This window comes from Bos indicus, chromosome 7, assembly GCF_029378745.1.
Source record: "Bos indicus isolate NIAB-ARS_2022 breed Sahiwal x Tharparkar chromosome 7, NIAB-ARS_B.indTharparkar_mat_pri_1.0, whole genome shotgun sequence".
NCBI lineage: Eukaryota > Metazoa > Chordata > Mammalia > Artiodactyla > Bovidae > Bos > Bos indicus.
The window spans coordinates 42,240,409-42,259,528 of NC_091766.1; the positions used below are offsets into that span (position 1 = coordinate 42,240,409).

General features: G+C 41.4%; 1 long non-coding RNA gene across 2 annotated transcripts; it reads left to right on the forward strand.

The window, feature by feature from the left end:
• Window positions 1-559: 559 nt before the first annotated feature.
• Window positions 560-9,543, forward strand: LOC109561250 (uncharacterized). Of its 2 annotated transcripts, XR_011567644.1 has the most exons (4): window positions 560-725; window positions 883-973; window positions 7,234-7,410; window positions 9,258-9,543. It is a non-coding gene; the product is annotated as an uncharacterized lncRNA (long non-coding RNA). The 2 variants fall into 2 exon arrangements; XR_011567645.1 differs by lacking the exons at window positions 560-725; window positions 883-973 and adding an exon at window positions 6,976-7,058.
• Window positions 9,544-19,120: the final 9,577 nt, after the last annotated feature.

A 19,120-nucleotide genomic window follows, 5' to 3' on the forward strand; every position in this document is an offset into this window, starting at 1 on the left:
CATGGACCACACGCAGCTCACCAGGCTCCTCCGTCCATGGGATTTTCCAGGCAAGAGTACTGGAGTGGGGTGCCATTGCCTTCTCCGCATTGTGCAACAGATCACTATAAATTCTTCATATCGCAAAACTGGACCTCTACAATCCATTGAACAACTACCCCTTTCCTCCTCTCTCCGCCCCTCAGCCCTAGCCCCTAGTAACAATTGCTTTGCTTTCTGTTTTGAAGAGATGGAGCAGAGATGTTTAGAGTTGACAGGTAAGAGGATCAGCCACCGTAAGACATCTTTAATCGGGTATGTGAGTGAACATCAAACAACTAGGAAAGGCGGTAACTCAGCTTGACTCATTTCTCTCAATTCTCTGCACCATGGAAACAGCCCATCAGGCTTTTTCCAGTCACGTGAGCCTCTGAGGCCCTAGAATCTCGTTGGCCAGCGCTCCTGCGGAGTGTGAAATGAGCAAGAGGAGGGACCAATAGGGATGGGCCAATTAGGAAGCAGAGACCCCCACCGCCCCCCCACGCCCCGCCCCTGCGCTTGCGCAGTACTCTCCGGCCCACTCAAGGAAGAGCTGTGTTCCCGGGTGCAGGTGCTAGATAATACGTGTGGCAACTTGCCTGGCCACACAACACACCAGGGAGCTAGACACAGCCCACTTGCTCCCGGAACCCTGTAGAAAGTAGCGGACAAGCCAGAAGGAGCCCCAGACCACTTCTGAATACCAGGTGCCTCCAAAGGCCAAGCTCACAGTGGCCCACCCAGCAAGTAGGGCCTCAGGAGGGGTTCACAAGTGGCAGAAAGGCTATTGCTATAGGAGGTCGATCCTGGACAGACTGGGTGTTTCTTCCTGTGGACCTGGGCTGACTAGCTTCTGTCTTTCAGAGAGAAAGGGACAAGGCATCAGCCATGCAACAAGCAGCTCCCAGCAGCCTCCTCTTGGCCTGTAGCCTGGCCTTGGCACCTTTCCTCACAGGTAAGTGTACAGGGTTTGTCCCTAGCCAAATTCTCTCATCACCACATCCCCACCCACATTCCTGTAATCCTAGCTGAATTATCCTCTGTATTCCTCTTTGCATTCTCTCATTAATGCGCTCATCCCTGCATTCCCACCCTTATTCTTCCGCAGACCTCAGTGACACTTTCCTTGTGGGTGCTGTGCTCGCCATGGACATCTGCAGTGATTATACAGGCATCATTCCTGCCCTCATAGGTCTTACAATGTACTGACCAGTGTTGGGAAAGAGTCCTGAGTGTCAATTCAAATCAACTCCAACTCCTTACTGCCTGAAGTCACTCAGTCTTGTCCGACTCTTTGTGACCCCATGGACTGTAGCCTACCACACTCCTCCGTCCATGGGATTTTCCAGGCAAGAGTACTGGAGTGGGTTGCCATTTCCTTCTCCACAGGATCTTCCCAACCCAGGGATCGAACCTGGGTCTCCCACATTGTAGGCAGACGCTTTACCATCTGAGCCACCAGGGAAGTCTCTCCTTACTGCCTGGCCTCAGGCAAATAATTGAGCCCATCCACGGGGCTTCCTAGGTGGGGCTAATGGTAAAGAACTCGCATGCCAATGCAGGAGACATGAGAGATATGGGTTTGATCCCTGTGTTGGGAAGATCCCCTGGAGAAGGGCATGGCAACACACTCCAGTGTTCTTGCCTGGAGAATCCCATGGAGGGAGGAGCATGGCAGGCTACAGGCCATAGGGTCACAGAGAGTCAGACATGACTGAAGTGACTTAGCCCTCACGCACATGCCTCTAGTGTGTGCTTCCTGGGTGGCCCAGTGGGTAAAGAATCTGCCAGCAATGCAGGATACATCCCTGCATTGATTTGATCCCTGTGGGAGGAGGGCATGGCAACCCACTCCAGTATTTCTTCCAGTTCCGATATCATTGCTTTGGGCACCAGAGGGCACAAGGAGGCTCAAGGGCAACTTCAAGGGGAAAGGAAGAAGTAATACTGCCACACTTAACCTGGTGACCATTTTTCTTCAAAATTGCCCTCGTTTACTCTGCTAGTCAGAGCTTGTTTTGTGGTTATGATTTATAATGAAGTTTTCTTGAATGTTCTCTAAGCCTTTTTCCTGGTTTTATTAATATAGAATTAACATACATCACTGTACATCACTGTATAAATTTAAGGTGTGCAACATAATGGTTTGACTTACATTTATTGTGGAATAATTACTGAGTACGTTCAGTTTTTCCCTTGTGATGAGAACTCAGGATTTACTCTCCTAACTTTCAGTGTTAACTATAGGCATCATGTTGTATTATGTCCCTCGTACTTTTTTCTTATCACTGAGAATTTGTGCCTTTTGACCACATTTTCCCAGTGCCCCTCTCCATTACCTCTGGTAACCACAAGGCTGATTGCTTTCTCTATGGATTTGTTTTAGATTCCGCATATAAGTGAGATCATACAGTATTTATCTCTCTGTCTGGCTTACTTTACATAGCATAATGTTCTCAAGGCCCATCTATGTTTCCACAAATAGCAGAATTTCCTTAGTTTTTATGGATGATATCTATACACACACACACACACATATAAAGAGAGAGGGATCTCACAGTTTCTTTATTCATTCATCTATTGATGGAAACTTAGGTTGCTTCCATTCTTGGCTGTTAGGAATAATGTTGTGAACATAGGGGTGCAGCTATCGTTTTTTTGTTTGTTTGTTTGTTTTTTAATGTTTTCATTTCCTTTGAATGTATTCCCAGAAGTAAAATTGCTGGACTAAATACAGAGGTACTGTATTTAACTTTTTGAGGATCCTCCATACTGTTTTCCATTGTGGCTATGCCAGTTTATAGTCTCTTTTCTCCACATCCTCACCAGCATTTGTTATCTCTCGTCTTCTTTATGATGAGCATTCTGTCAGGTGTAAGGTGAAATACTGTGGTTGTGATTTGCATTTCCCTAATGACTAAATATTGTGCATCATTTCAGTCCTGTTGGCAATTTGTTTATGTTCTTTAGAAAAAATGTCTATTCAGGAATTTTGCCTATGAATGTTTGGTTTTTTCCAGGCCTTTTTTTAAGGGACAAAAGCAAACTTTAGGACCCATCTTTTCTATTATTTCCCATTGTTTTTATTTACTTATATTTATTTGTTTTTAATTAGATAGCTTTTCAAATAAATAATATATGCCCATGGTATAAAATGAAAAAGGTATAGGATAGAGACTGTATCATCTTCTCCTCTGTAGACCCCCAGATCAGATCTTTGGAGCTGTGGATAACCAGTTATCCCTTTCATGTTTACCATTCCAAAGATGGTTCATGTATTTATAAACATATTCAAATGTACCTTTTTTTTCCCATGGTAACATTTTATACCTAGCATTCTACATCTTCCCTTAAAGGTACACCTTGGAGAGCTTTTCATAACAGTGCATGTTAGAACAACATATTCTGTATATATCCATCTCATGGACATGCCAGAATCCATGTAACCATGAGCATTTCAGACACTTAAGCATTTATTATCACAGGGAATACTTCAGTAAATGACTTGGTACAATTACACATGTAGGAAAATACCTAGGAATTGCTGGATCAAAGAGTGTGGGATCTAAATTTTTATTCTATATTATCAAGTTGCCCTTTAAAGAAATTATACTAATTTACTCATTAGAAACAGATAATGCCTGTTGCTCAAACTCTCACCAACATGCTTTAGTTTCAATTTTCAATTTGTGTTCGTCTTACCATGAAAGACTCTAGAGCAGTGCTGTCCAGTAGTATATTCTGCAGTGAGCAATATGTCTGTGTCTACACTGTTCAGGACAGTGGTCACTAGCCACATGTGGTTATTGAGCATTTGAAATGAAACAGGTGGAGCCAAACTATTAATTTTTTAAATTTTAACTAAATTTAAATAGACACCCTGGACAAAGTAGCTTCAATCAGAGTGGGGTGTAAAAGAGTTTGGAAAGAGAGAAAGGGGCATATGAGACATATTGGTGAAAAACTATGAATTGGAAAACCTTTTTAATGACTTAAAATTTTTATAGTTTGCTTGATTTTTTTTAATTAATTTTGTCTTTCTGTATGTGCTCCATCAAACAAGACTCTCTAGGTAAAGCAGGCCAGGTTACCCTTAAAAACCTTAAATTTCAAGGTTTTATGTTTTGTTTTGTTTTGTTTTTTGGATTTTAGTTACTAGTAATGTAACAGTGTTGGTTTTTTTATTTTTTTAATTGAAGTATAATTGACTTCTAGCACTGTTAGTTCCAGGTATGCAACAGAGTGATTTGATATTTCTAATACATTACAAAATGAGCATGATACATCTAGTTACCATATGTCACCATACAAAGTTACTTCAATTTTATTGATTATATTTCCCATGCTATACATTTCATCCCTTTGACCAGTTTATTGTGTAACTGAAAGTTTGTACTTCCGAATCTCCCTTATCTATTTCACTCATCCTCCTACACCCCTCCCCTCCAACCTCTTGTTTGTTTTCTGAATTTATAAATCTGTTTATTTTGCTATGCTTGTTCATTTGTTTTTTAGATTCTGCATGAGTTAAATCATATGATATTTGTATGTTTCTTGCTGAATTATTTAACTTAACATAATACACTCTAGATCCATCTATGTTGTTGAAAATGGCATTCTTTCCTACTGCTAATATTCCATTGTGTATATATATATATAATGCATCTTTATCCATTCATCTATTAATATTTAGATTGCTCCCATATCTTTTTTAATATAAATTTATTTATTTTAATTGATTTTGTAAGTAATGCTGCAGTAACAGGGGTGCATATATCTTTTCATATTAGTGTTTTTGTTTTCTTTGGAAATAGAAGTGAAATTGCTAGATCGTTTAGTATCTCAAAGGGTTTTAATCTGGATTCTGCTTCTTCCTCTTTGTATGGCAGCATGTGACTCTCAGCCCCTAGAAGCCAACTCCCCAACCCCTGCTCTTGCCCAGGATGGAAGGCTTGCTGCCCTCACGTTTGCAGCACCCAGGGCAGTATGGCTCAATATTTAAAAGGTACACATTAGGCTAAAAACAAAAAGGTGTAGATGGAATCTTTGTTATACTGCACAAACATACCTTCAGAATGACCTAAAATGCCTGGGATTTTCACACTCCTTGGGATTCCATGCCAGGGAATGCCAGCACTGAAAGATTCCCACCCTGGTCTCCAGCCCACTTCCTCTCACCACCCCACCTTCCCCTTCACTGACACACACGTTTTCAAGTCCAAGCTCCCCCATTCCACCTGCTCTGCAAACTGCTTGTGGTACTTGAGCAAGAAATTTCAGGAGTGTTGATATCCAGGAAGGATGAGGGGAGGGTATGCAGGCTCCACAATAAACTGTGGAAAATTCTTCAAGAGATGGGAATACCAGACCACCTGATCTGCCTCTTGAGAAATTTGTATGCAGGTCAGGAAGCAACAGTTAGAACTGGACATGGAACAACAGACTGGCTCCAAATAGGAAAAGGAGTTCGTCAAGGCTGTATATTGTCACCCTGTTTATTTAACTTCTATGCAGAGTACATCATGAGAAACGCTGGACTGGAAGAAACACAAACTGGAATCAAGATTGCCGGGAGAAATATCAATAACCTCAGATATGCAGATGACACCACCCTTATGACAGAAAGTGAAGAGGAACTAAAAAGCCTCTTGATAAAAATGAAAGTGGAGAGTGAAAAAGTTGGCTTAAAGCTCAACATTCAGAAAACGAAGATCATAGCATCTGGTCCCACCACTTCATGGGAAATAGATGGGGAAACAGTGGAAACAGTGTCAGATTTTATTTTTCTGGGCTCCAAAATCACTGCAGATGGTGGCTGCAGCCATGAAATTAAAAGACACTTACTTCTTGGAAGGAAAGTTATGACCAACCTAGATAGCATGTTCAAAAGCAGAGACATTACTTTGCCAACAAAGTTTCGTCTAGTCAAGGCTATGGTTTTTCCTGTGGTCATGTATGGATGTGAGAGTTGGACTGTGAAGAAGGCTGAGCACTGCAGAATTGATGCTTTTGAACTGTGGTGTTGGAGAAGACTCATGAGAATCCCTTGGACTGCAAGGAGATCCAACCAGTCCATTCTGAAGGATATCAGCCCTGGGATTTCTTTGGAAGGAATGATGCTAAAGCTGAAACTCCAGTACTTTGGCCACCTCATGCGAAGAGTTGACTCATTGGAAAAGACTGTGATGCTGGGAGGGATTGGGGGCAGGAGGAGAAGGGGATGACAGAGGATGAGATGGCTGGATGGCATCACTGACTCTCTGGAGTGAGTCTGAGTGAACTCCGGGAGTTTGTGATGGACAGGGAGGCCTGGCGTGCTGCGGTTCATGGGGTCGCAAAGAGTCGGACACAACTGAGCGACTGATCTGATCTGATCTGATGCAGGCTCCAAGTGGGCATGTCCCCCTGGTATCACACTACTCTTCCTGTGGGGATTGGCAGAGTCAGCAGAGGGGAGGTCCTATTGGAGCGGGAAGCTAACTAATTTGAAACCACCTTTCAGTAGTCTGAGAAAGTTTTGCTGATAAATACTGACTTGTACTCCCTTTTTTCAATGTGCTCTTACTTTCCACAGGTTTCTGCTTCTTCATCCATCATTTCTTCTATTCCCTGCTCTGCTGCACATCTTTCACTGGGGCAGCCAGATCTAGTCTTTGTTCTTAACAGTACTGGTAGTGGGGACACTTGGATAGAGGTACAGGGGCTGGTCAGTGGACTTCAGTTCACTATGATGTTATCAAGCCCCAAAGGCAGAGAATGCAGGAGTTAAGGCTCCCTCTTGTCGGCCCCATCATTGAACATCCTGTACCCTTTATTTGTAAGACTTAAATTATTCTGTACAGGTATTTGGAAGAAGATCTCTTTTAGGACTCCATTCAAAAAAGTTTCTCTTTCAGTGAGAACTTCCCAAACCATGCTATAAATTGCAACCACACCCTGCCCTTCCTGTCCTGTTCTGTTTTCTCACTAGTATTTATCATCACTTGACATACTGTGTTGTTTCTGTCTGCCTTCTCCATCAGAATGTAAGCTCCATAAAGGTAGGAATCTTTGTGGTAATTCCAGCGTTAAATGTCACACACAAAATGCTTGGGTAAGGTATTGGGGAGGGTGAATGGGGCACATCGAACTCTAATTTTGCTCCATGAGCATGGGTTCATTTGCCTGCCAGTGGTAAATAACCAGCCAGTTTTCTTTCTTTTATTTTTTATACAGTCTCCTGGGAGATTAAAGTAAATGACTTCGATGAGAAGGATGTTAATAAATTCCAGTCCAATGGCTATCAGTGTCCAACATGCTTTGCTGTGATGGGAAGAAAATGTAATGCCGATCTCAAGTGGTGCCGAGCAGACAAACTGCAGTGTGTTGAATTTTCTGGCATCATAAACACAGGTACTTTTCTAGGTACTTTTCCTTCTGGAGAAGGAAATGGCACCCCACTCCAGCACTCTTGCCTGGAAAATCCCATGGACAGAGGAGCCTGGTAGGCTGCAGTGCATGGGATCGCAAAGAGTCGGACTCGACTGAGCGACTTCACTTTCACTTTCTAGGATGCAGTGTAGACCCAACAGGTGGCACTTAAACCAGTGGCAGTCTCTCACAAGCTTATGGGGCACAGGCCCTGAGGGTGGGGTTTAGGAGAAATAAGCTTTTGTTCAAATCTCTTAGAAACAAGGATACCCACGGTGGCTTGATTCTGAAAATATGTCTAATTAGTTTTCTCACATTCATTTGTTCACATATGAATTTTTGCATGCTCTTTTTAACAGACTTTCTGATACCTTTGAGGAAGTTATTTCAGCATATTGGTAACCTTTCAACCTCTGCAAACTTTGGTTAGTTTTTTTAAACACAGGGGTAGTTTGTGTTGCCTCTAACCCTGTTGTTTTTTTTTTTTTTTTTAACTTTGAAAGTAAGAATTTTGGAGAAAGGCAGTGATTAAACTTAAACTTTCCTCAAAGATATCATAAAGCATAATGTACTGTGCTTAATTTGAGAAGATCCTACATAAAATTCTAAATCAACTGAAGACACAAATTAGAAATTCATTATATTTAGTAGCATAGTGTGGGTCTTCCCCAGTGGCTCAGCAGTAAAGAGTCCACCTGCAGTGCAAGAGGTGCAGGAGGCATGGGTTCAATCACGGATCACGAAGATCCCCTGGAGGAGGGCATGACAACCCACTCCAGTATTCTTGCCTGGAGAATCCCATGGACAGAGGAGCCTAGCATGCCACGGCCCATAGGGTCACAAAGAGTCAGACACAACTGAAGCAACTTAGCACACAAGCACACAATATTGTGTAGTGTGAAGAGCAGTGGGCAGAGTACCATGAGGGTTGGGTTGTTTTCATAGCTCTTCTTCTTCCTCCTGCTAATTCTGAGGAGCTCAGCCTTCTTGAATTCTTCATTAATGAGATAATCACAGGGGCTAGTCATTTTGGTTGGTCTCTGGGATTTTTACATTTCTACTTTCTATAATTTGCATAACAGTGATTCTTTGCTTTAACATAGCAGTCACTGGAAATGGCACCCAGAGGAGGTGAGATGAAATCACCAACAGCTGCCATGTGAAAGGATGTATCTGAAGGCACTTCAAAAGGCAGGGAATACAATCAAAGTGATGGCCTTTTTATGGCTGATATTGACATTTTTAAAAAGATAAAGAATAGGAGATTGGATTTATGTCCTTAAAATCAGAAAGGGTTTATACCCAGCTGAAACACAGAAACATCAAATCCTTATAGATCAGCAGCATGCAAGATGCTACTAACAAAGTCATTTGAGGACCAATAGAAGGAAGAGATTCTTATTATTATCTGCATAAAATGTCTATAAAAACATAATGCTAGATCTCAAAGTGATAATAGGAATTGGAAAAAAGCTTATTTAAACCCACTCCAGTGTTCTTGCCTGGAGAGTCCCACGGACGGGGGAGCCTGGTGGGCTGTCATCTATGGGGTCACACAGAGTCAGACACGACTGAAGTGACTTAGCAGCCAGCAGCAGCAGCAGCATGAAGTTCCATGAGGGTTCCAATATTTGATTGAGATGGGCTGTGAGGGGATTTGAAGGCCCTGTGATTGGAGAATACCAGCCCTGTTAGAGAGAGTCATATTTAATGACTCACACTCAAATTGTGTGGCCTGGTTTCTATTTTATTCCAGCCCAGTCAGAGGTGGTAAAAAGGGGATTATAAAGATGGATGAGAGTGGAAGTCTCATTTATGGTTTCTTGCAGGTCTTAAAGACATGGCTATTGAAGTGAAAAGATGCATACAAGCAAATCTGTGCAAAGAGACAGTAACGTATATGAGTTTTCCAATTGCTAACCAGAGTAAAAATTGCAGACCAGCCACCAGCAGTGGGACCAGGATCAGACCCCTACCTCCCATCATCTTTATTCTCTTCCTGGAGAAGCTGCTTTACTGAGCTCCTGCAAGGGCCCAGCCATCTCCATTTATGAATTAAACAGGTCTTTTTTTGGTTTATGAATTCTTTCATGTCTACTAAATTTTGTATAGGTGTGTTCAGTTGTCCATTTATTTACCATTCAGCAAGGGTTATTTGTATATCCACCCTTACGCAATCAGTGTTGGCTCCCTTCTTTTAAGAAGATCCCAGGGCATTTTGAGAATAAGGATATGCACACGTTAAATTTTTAAAGAGCAATGCAAAAAGCAAGAATGAGAGTGGTACTCCTGCTCAGGTAGCCAAAGCTGATTGCTCTAGACACAAGGTATATAGAAGTGGGAGAATATGAATTTGATTAGGGAAAGGTTAAGAATTTACACTGTGGTGTTGGAGAAGACTCTTGAGAGTCACTTGGACTGCAAGGAGATCCAGCCAGTCCATCCTAAAGGAGATCAGTCCTGGGTGTTCATTGGAAGGACTGATGCTGAAGCTGAAACTCCAGTACTTTGGCCACCTCATGTGAAGAGTTGACTCATTGGAAAAGACCCTGATGCTGGGAGGGATTGGGGGCAGGAGGAGAAGGGGACAACAGAGGATGAGATGGCTGGATGGCATCACCAACTCGATGGACATGAGTTTGGGTAAACTCCAGGAGTTGGTGATGGACAGGGAGGCCTGGCATGCCGCAATTCATGGGGTTGCAAAGAGTCGGACATGACTGAGCAACTGAACTGAACTGAACTGAAGAATTTACACGAACTTTGAGGAGATCTGTACTATTTGGCACCAGGGATAGTGTTCATTAGGGCACAAAGAGAGATGGGAAAGTGGGCAGAGGCTGCAGTGCAGCAGCTAAGACTAATAGTAGGGAAAGTGGGAGAAGAAGGTGTCAGTAAACATACGGACCTGTCTAGAAGCCTCTATCTGAGCGTGATGGGAGGTGCCACCAATTGGTGAACACAGTGAACTGAGCTCAGGCCTCCTCCCTGCAGGTTGGAAAGCAGTTCCCCTCAGTCTGCTAGAGATACCATCTCAAGACTGAGATCTCTGTGGTTCTCACTCCTGATTGCTCTTAGAATCACCTGGCAGTTTCAAATTACAAAGCTCACTTGGGCCATCATTTTCAAATATTTTTTCCTAGTCCTTAGGTTGTCTTTTTGTTTTGTTTATGGTGTCCTTTGCTGTGCAAAAGCTTGTAAGTTTGACTAGGTCCCACTTGTTTATTTTTGCTTTTATCTATTTCTTTATTTTTGCCTTGGGAGATAAACCTGAGAAAACAAACAAGAGACAGATGTTTTTCTTATTGTTTTATTCCACTGGAAGTGTTTTTGCTCAAGTTTTCCAAAGCAGCCTCTATGAAAAGTGTCACAACTCTAATAAAAATAAATTTAAAAATATTTTTAAATAAAAATGATTTAAGTTAAAAAATTAAGGATAAGATAAAAATTAATTTAAAAATAATAAATTTTAAAAATAAAATAAGTAAATAAAAAAGAAAAGGAAAATAAATACCATAGAAGAAAAAAAGAAAAGGGTCACAGATAGATTTAAAAGTCATTGAGTGTGCAGTGTTACAAATGATCATCAGTTTATGGAGCCATGAAATAGAATATAGTGAATTTAATAATCTTGTGTTGTTTGCCAGCTCTTGTTAAATGAATCATAGAAGAATTTTACAATTATCATTGTCTGCTCCAATTCAAGATTTCCTTGGAAAAAAAGGAATACTTACCAAGTGTTTAATAATTAGGGACCAGGAAGGTAATTTACATTTTCCCATTGATATTACACTGCACAAACATGAGATTTTTTTTTAACTTTTTAAAGAGAGATTTTTTAAATTGAAGTGTAATTGATTTACAAGTGACTCAGTTATATACATTCTTTTTCATATTTTTCTATTATGGTTTATCACAGGATATTGAAAGTTCCCTATGCTATACAGTAGGACCTTGTTTATCCATTCCATATATAACAATTTCTATCTGCCAACTCAAATTCCCACTCCATCCCTTCTGCACCCCTTTGGCAACTGCAAGTCTATTCTCTGTCTGTGTGTATGTTTCATGGATAAGTTCACTTGTATTATACTTTAGATTCCACATATATGTGATATCATATGGTGTTTGGTTTTCTCTTTCTGACTTACCTAACTTACTATAATAATCTCTAGTTCCAGCCATGTTGCTGCAAATGGCATTGTTTCATTATTTTTTATGAGTAATATTCCATTGTATATATGTACCACATCTTTAGGCTTCCCACGTGGCTCAGCAGTAAAGAATCCACCTGCATTGCAGGAGCCGCAGGAGATGCAGGTTCAATCCCTGGGTCACGAAGATTCCCTGTAGGAGGACATGACAACCCACTCCAGTGTTCTTGCCTGGAGAATCCCATTGACAGGAGCCTGGTGGGCTACAGTCCATAGGGTTTCAAAGAGTCGGACTTGACTGAAGTGACTTAGCAAGCACACACCACATCTTTATCCATTCATCTGTTGATGGACATGTAGGTTGTTTCCATGGTTTGGCTATTGTGAACAGTGCTGCTATAAACAGAGGAGTGAATGTATGTTTTTGAATTGTAGTTTTGTCTGGACGTATGCCCAGGAGTGGGACTGCTGGATCATACAGCAACTCTAGTTTTAGTTTTCTGAGGAACCTCCATACTCTTTCCATAGTGGCTGCATAACTTACATTCTTACTAACAGTATAGGAGACTTCCCTTTTCTCCATATCCTTTCCAGCATTGGTTATTCATAGACTTTTTAATTATGGCCATTCTGACCAATGTGAGAACATAGTTTTGATTTGCATTTCTCTAATAATTAACAATGTTGAACACCTTTTCATGTCTCTGGTGGCCATCTATGTCTTCTTTGGAGAAATGTCTGTTTTAGTTCTTCCCATTTTTTGATTGGATTGTTTGATTTTTTGTTGTTGAGTTTTATGAGCTATTTGTATATTTTGGAAATTAAGCCCTTGTCAGTCATATCATTTGTAAGTATTTTCTCCTGTCTGCAGGTTGTCTTTTTGTTTTGTTATAGGCAAAGAATGTTTTTCTTATGTTCTCTTCTAGGAGTTTTATGGTGTCATGTCTTATATTTAAGTCTTTGAGCCATTTTAAGTTTATTCTTGTGTGTGGTGTGACAATGTGTTCTAACGTCATTGAGGCTGTCAAACTTCCCCAACACCACTTGCTGAAGAGACTTTCCCATTGCCCCCTTTGTCAAAGATAAATTGATCAGAGGTGTGGGTTTATTTCTGAGCTCTCCATTCTGTTCCATTGATCCATCTGTTTTTGTGCCAGTACCCCAACTGTTTTGATTACTGTAGCTTGGTTGTATTGTCTGATGTCTGGGAGGGTAATGCCTCCTACTGTGTTCTTTTTTCTCAGAATTGCTGCAGTTCTGAATTTTACGGTTCCATGTAAATTTTAGGATTATTTGTTCTAGTTCTGTGAAAAATGTCATGGGTCATTTGATAGAAATTGCATTAAACTTGTAGATTGCTTGGAATCTACAATGGAATGTCTTTCCATTTCTTCGAATCACCTTCAGTTTCTTTTATTAATGTTTTATAGTTCTCAACATGTAAGTCTTTTATATCCTTAGTCAGATTTATTCCTAAGCATTTCTTTTTGAGACATAATTTTACATTCCCTTTCTGATATTTCCTTGTTAGTGTAAATAAATGCAGATTTCTATGTTGATCTTGTATCCTGCTACCTTGTTGAATTTGTTTATCAATTCTAGAAGTTTTTGTGTAGATTCTTTAGAGTTTTCTATATGTAGGATCGTGTCATCAGTATATAATGACAACTTTACCCCTTCCCTTCCAATTTGGATACCTTTATTTATTTTTCTTATCTGATCATTTCCAATACCATGTTGAATATAAGTGTTGTGAGTGAGCACCTTGCCTTGATCCAGATTTTAGTAAGAAGGTGTTCAGCTTTTCACCATTGAGTATTATATTGGATATAAGTTTGTCATAAGTAGCTTTTATTATGTTCAGATATGTTCCCTCTATACTCACTTTCATGAGAGTTTTTATAATGAATGGATATTGAATTTTATAAAATGTTTTTTCTGAATCTATTGAGATGATCATGTAACTTTTGTCTTTTCTTTTGGTGATGTGTTGTATCACATTCATTGATTTGTGTCCCATCCTTGTAAACTTGGGATATATCAAACTTGGTTGTGGTATATGATCTTTTTTAAGTGTTGCCAGATCTGGTTCGCTAATATTTTGTTGAAAATCTATATTCAAAGATATTAGCCTATAATTTTCTTTCTTGGTGGTATGTTTTTCTGGTCTTAGTATAAGGGTGACGGTGGCTTCATAGAATGTCTTTGGAAGTGTTCACACCTCTTAAGTCTCTTGAAAGAGCTTGAGAAGGATCAGTACAAGTTCTCCTTTGTATGCATGAGTAAATTTTAATCTCCGATAAAAAGAAAAGCTAATTTGTGATATTACTATATAGACATAAGATTTTATGTTGAAAATGAAATCTTTCATAGGACAAACCCATAATGATTTTACATACTTTTAACATGAGTCAACATACCGAAGATTTTAATTGTAATCAACAGTGCTATGTAAGATCTGTGAAAACATTATCCCCTTTCTTGTCCAATACCTATTCCCCTCAAAATTCAGAACTATCGAAGAAAAGGAGGGATTGAAACTAAGAAGGACTCTGTGGGGCCCTCCTGGGTATGAAAGCCTTTCTGTGTTTGCCTTTTCTTGTTTGTAGGAAAAACTCTTCAGCCTCCAAGACCTTCCAAGTTCCAAAAAGCAGATTCAGTTACTAATTAGGGGAGAGAGGGAAAACAGAAGCCAAGGAGGAGCAATCAAGAAACAATAGTGCAATAATAAGGCAGGGTCTTGGTTCTTCTTCAAGGGATATACATAACAATGTATCTCTGAGTTCTTATATAGGAATTAAGATCCCCACCCAGGTTCAGTTCAGTTTAGTCACTCAGTCGTGTTCCACTCTTTGCGACCTCATGGACTGCAGCACGCCAGGCTTCTCTACCATCACCAGCTCCCCAAGCTTGCTCAAATGTACATCCATCGTGTCAGTGATGCCATCCAACCATCTCATCCTCTGTCATCCCCTTCTCCTACCTTCAGTCTTTCCCAGAATCAAGGTCTTTTTCCAGTAAGTCAGTTCTTCATATCAGGTGGCCAAAGTATTGGAGTTTCAGCTTCAGCATCAGTCCTTCCAATGGATAGTCAGGATTGATTTCCTTTAGGATGGACTGGTTGGATCTCCTTGCAGTCCAAGGGACTCTCAAGAGTCTTCTCCAACACCACAGTTCAAAAGCATCAATTCTTCAGTGCTCAGCTTTCTTTATAGTCCAACTCTCACATCCATACATGACTACTGGAAAAACCATAGGTTTGACTAGATGGACCTTTGTTGGCAAAGTAATATCTCTGCTTTTTAATATGCTGTCTAGGTTAGTCATAACTTTTCTTCCAAGGAGCAAGCATCTTTTAATTTCATGGCTGCAGTCACCATCTTCATTGATTTTGGAGCCCCCAACAAATAAAGTCTGTCCCTGTTTCCATTGTTTCCCCATGTATTTGCTATGAAGTGATGGAACTGGATGCCATGATCTTAGTTTTCTGAATATCGAGTTTTAAGCCAAGTTTTTCACTCTCCTCTTTCATTTTCATCAAGAGGCTCTATAGTTCTTCTCTTTCTGCCATAAGGGTGGTGTCATCTACGTGTCTGAGGTTATTGATATTTCTCCCGGCAAACTTGATTCCAGCTTGTACTTTATCCAGCCCAGCATTTTGCATGATATATTCTACATTTAAGTTAAATAAACAGGGTGACAGTATACAACCTTGATGTACTCCTTTCCCTATTTGGAACCAGTCTGTTGTTCCATGTCCATTTCTAACTGTTGCTTCTTGACCTGCATACAGATTTATCAAGAGGCAGGTCGGGTGGTCTGGTATTCCCATCTCTTTATGAATTTTCTACAGTTTGTTGTGATCCACAGAGTCAAAGGCTTTGGCATCATCAATAAAGCAGAAGTAGATGTTTCTGGAACTCTCTTGCTTTTTTGATGATCCAACAGGATGTTGGCAATTTGATCTCTGACTCCTCTGCCTTTTCTAAATCCAACTTGAAATCTGAAAGTTCATGGTTCATGTACTGTTGAATCCTGGCTTGGAGAATTTTGAGCATTACTTTGCTAGCGTGTGAGATGAGTGAAATTGTGTGGTAGTTTGAACACTCTTTGGCATTGACTTTCTTTGGGATTGGCATGAAAACTGACCTTTTCCAGTCCTGTGGCCACTGCTGAATTTTCCAAATTTGCTGGCATATTGAGTGCAGCACTTTCACAGCATCAGCTTTTAGGATTTGAAATAGCTCAACTGGAATTCCATCGCCTCCACTAGCTTTGTTCGTAGTGACGCTTTCTAAGGCCCACTTGACTTCACATTCCAGGATGTCTGGCTCTAGGCCAGTGATCACACCATTGTGATTATCTTGGTCATGAAGATCTTTTTTGTACAGTTCTTCTGTGTATTCTTGCCACCTCTTCTTAATACCTTCTGCTTCTGTTAGATCCATACCATTTCTGTCCTTTATTGTGCCCATCTTTGCATGAAATGTTCCCTTGGTGTCTCTAATTTTCTTGAAGAGATCTCTAGTCTTTCCCATCCTATTGTTTTCCTCTATTTCTTTGCACTGATCGCTGAGAAAGGCTTTCTTATCTCTCCTTGCTATTCTTTGGAACTCTGCATTCAGATGGGTAATATCTTTCCTTTTCTCCTTTGCCTTTCATTTCTCTTCTTTTCTCAGCTATTTGTAAGACCTCCTCAGACAACCATTCTGCCTTTTTCCATTTCTTTTTCTTGGGGATGGTCTTGATCACTGCCTCCTGTACAGTGTCACAAACCGTCCACAGTTCTTCAGGCACTCTATCAGATCTAATCCCTTGAATACCCACCCAGGTAGAAGATGGTAACTTTAAACTGAACACAAGCACATAGACCTGAGACTGGTTGGAACAAAAGGACTGATGACTGAGATTCCTGTAACACCACCCTGTTACCACACCCCATCCAATCAGAGGAAAGTTCTCCAGGGAATCTTCCGGACCCAGGGAATCAAAACCAGGTCTTCTACATTGCAGGCATATTCTCTGCCATCTGAGCCACCAGGGAAGCCAACAGTCTGCAGACCTCCGGCTAAATTTTTCCTATAAAAACTCTTCCCCCAAAATCATTGGGGAGTTCAGGTTTTCTGAGGTCAAGCCACCCATTCTTCTTGCATGGCCCTTGCAGTAAATCTTTCTCTGCTCCAAACTGTGATATTTTAGTTTGTTTGACCTCACTGTACATCAGGCACATGAACTTGAGTTCAACAACAAAACAATAAGAGAGAAAAGGACTCTTCCGATGCCAGATCCCAAGATTACAACTATTTTAAAGTTTGTAGAATTTGACTTCCATATGACAAGCTTGGACTTCCCTGGTGGCTCAGACAGAAAAGAATCTGCCTGCAGTGCGGGAGACCTGGGTTCAGTCCCTGGGTGGGGAAGATCCCCTGGAGAAGGGAATGGCAACCCACTCCAGTATTCTTGACTGGAGAATCCCATGGACAGAGGAGCCTGGCAGACTATAGTCCATGCGGTCTCAAAGAGTCGGACATGACTGAGCGACTAACACACACTCTGCATATAAGTTAAGTGAGCAGGGTGACAACTTTTAGGTTGTCATTTTTTTTCAATCAACAGATGCTATTTTCAGTCTACAAGGAAGAGAATCCCACACCCTCCTTCTGTCTTCCGAACCCAGAAAGTGAGTGTCGGGGAGGAAGGCAGGGTGAAAGGTCTTGAAACCTGGTGGAAACAGTGCCCTGACCTCCTCTTTCCATGGGGGAGAGTTGTTGCTGGGAAGAGCTAGCCCCCCAGAACCTATGTTGCCCATAGCCTTGTGTCTGCTGCTGCTACGTCACTTCAGTCGTGTCCGACTCTGTGCGACCCCATAGACGGCAGCCCACCAGGCTCCCCCGTCCCTGGGATTCTCCAGGCAAGAACACTGGAGTGGGTTGCCATTTCCTTCTCCAAAATGCACGAAAGTGAAAAGTGAAAGTGAAGTCGCTCAGTCGTGTCCGACTCTTAGCGACCCCATGGACTGCAGCCCACCAGGCTCCTCTGTCCATGGGATTTTCCAGGCAAGAGTACTGGAGTGGAGTGCCATTGCCTTCTCCAGCCTTGTGTCTAGATGGTGCCAAATAGCACCTCAGTTCATTCAAGTAGAGTAAGCGCCCTACTTGCAAATGAGTTCCATTCTGAGAGCACATTTGTAAGTTCGGTTTGTTCGTTAAGTCCAACAAAGTTAGCCTAGGTACCCAACTAACACAACTGGCTATATAGTACCGTACTGTAAAAGGTTTTATAATGTTTTCACACAATACATGAAAAAAAAACCACACACAAAAAAATGTTTTTAATTGTGAAGTGAAATATTTCCTACACATTGGTGGGCAAAAATATGTCACAGCTATCTGTGATTCCGGCCCTCCAAATGTGAATGTGGGAAAGGGAACACAATGCCTGGGATCCAGCAGTTGCCGACACCCTCCACAGTGAATCCTGAAGAGCTGGGGGAATGCAAGAAGCAGCCGTCTGCCTCACCTGCCACCCCTTACAGTGAACAAGGAATTAAGGATATAAGCAATCAGGAAGCAGGATTTGGCTCCCAGATAGCTGAGGGACACATGAAAGGAGTAAATCCAGTGAGCCCAAAGGCTGACGTCTTAGCATGCATAGGAGAATGCTAAATGCCTTAACTTGATATCTGAGTTTCCTTACTTACAAATAATCTTTGATGTTTAGACTGCCTGCCCACCCCGCTGCTTTGTTGCAAACTTGTGTATAACCTGACTCGCACTTCTGCCTCCTCAGAGCTATTGAGATACTGTCTCCCAGGCTGGGGGTCCAAAACATTTCCAACAAATGAAATAACTATTTACAGACTGTGACTAATATTTTTTAGTCAACATAATCTTCCAGTACGGCACCTTGAAAAATACAGTAGTCCAGTAGAACAGCTGGCGTACAGGGGCTGGCATCATGTAAACGGACTAGAACCTGTCTGCCAAGTAACCTCCAGTCACTGCCTGGAGGAAGGAGAGGACGAGGAACATGATAGAGGTGAAGGATTGTGAGCAGTAGGAGACGAAAGGCAATCTTCAATTTCACTCACGCCTGATACTGATGGCACAGGTTCTGGTTCCTACTGAATTCAATTCTATCTGCTCTCTTGAAAAAACGATCCAGTGGTGTCTAGTTAGTAGCTCTCTTTCTTTTCGTAGATGAGACATAACAGTGGATTGCATGCCGAACAGCTGCTGCAGTCTCTGTGTACCAGTCTACTTTCAGGTCCTGGGCCCCAAAAACAAAGAGAAGCCCCTTGCCATTCCCCACATCACTAATCTCTTGGATTCTTCAGTGTAGGGAAAGAGCAAATTAGCCAAGACGACGTGGTCGGTCTCTCTCACCCCACAGCCTCTTGCTCCTGCCCCACATTTTGTAAATAATGATTATGTAACAGCTGAGATCATTTATAGCACTGCTCATGTGTGACAGGAGGTACTCGCTTGGACAGGGGCTACTTTTGTTATATAAGCTCCACTGGAAAAGCCCTGGGGGCT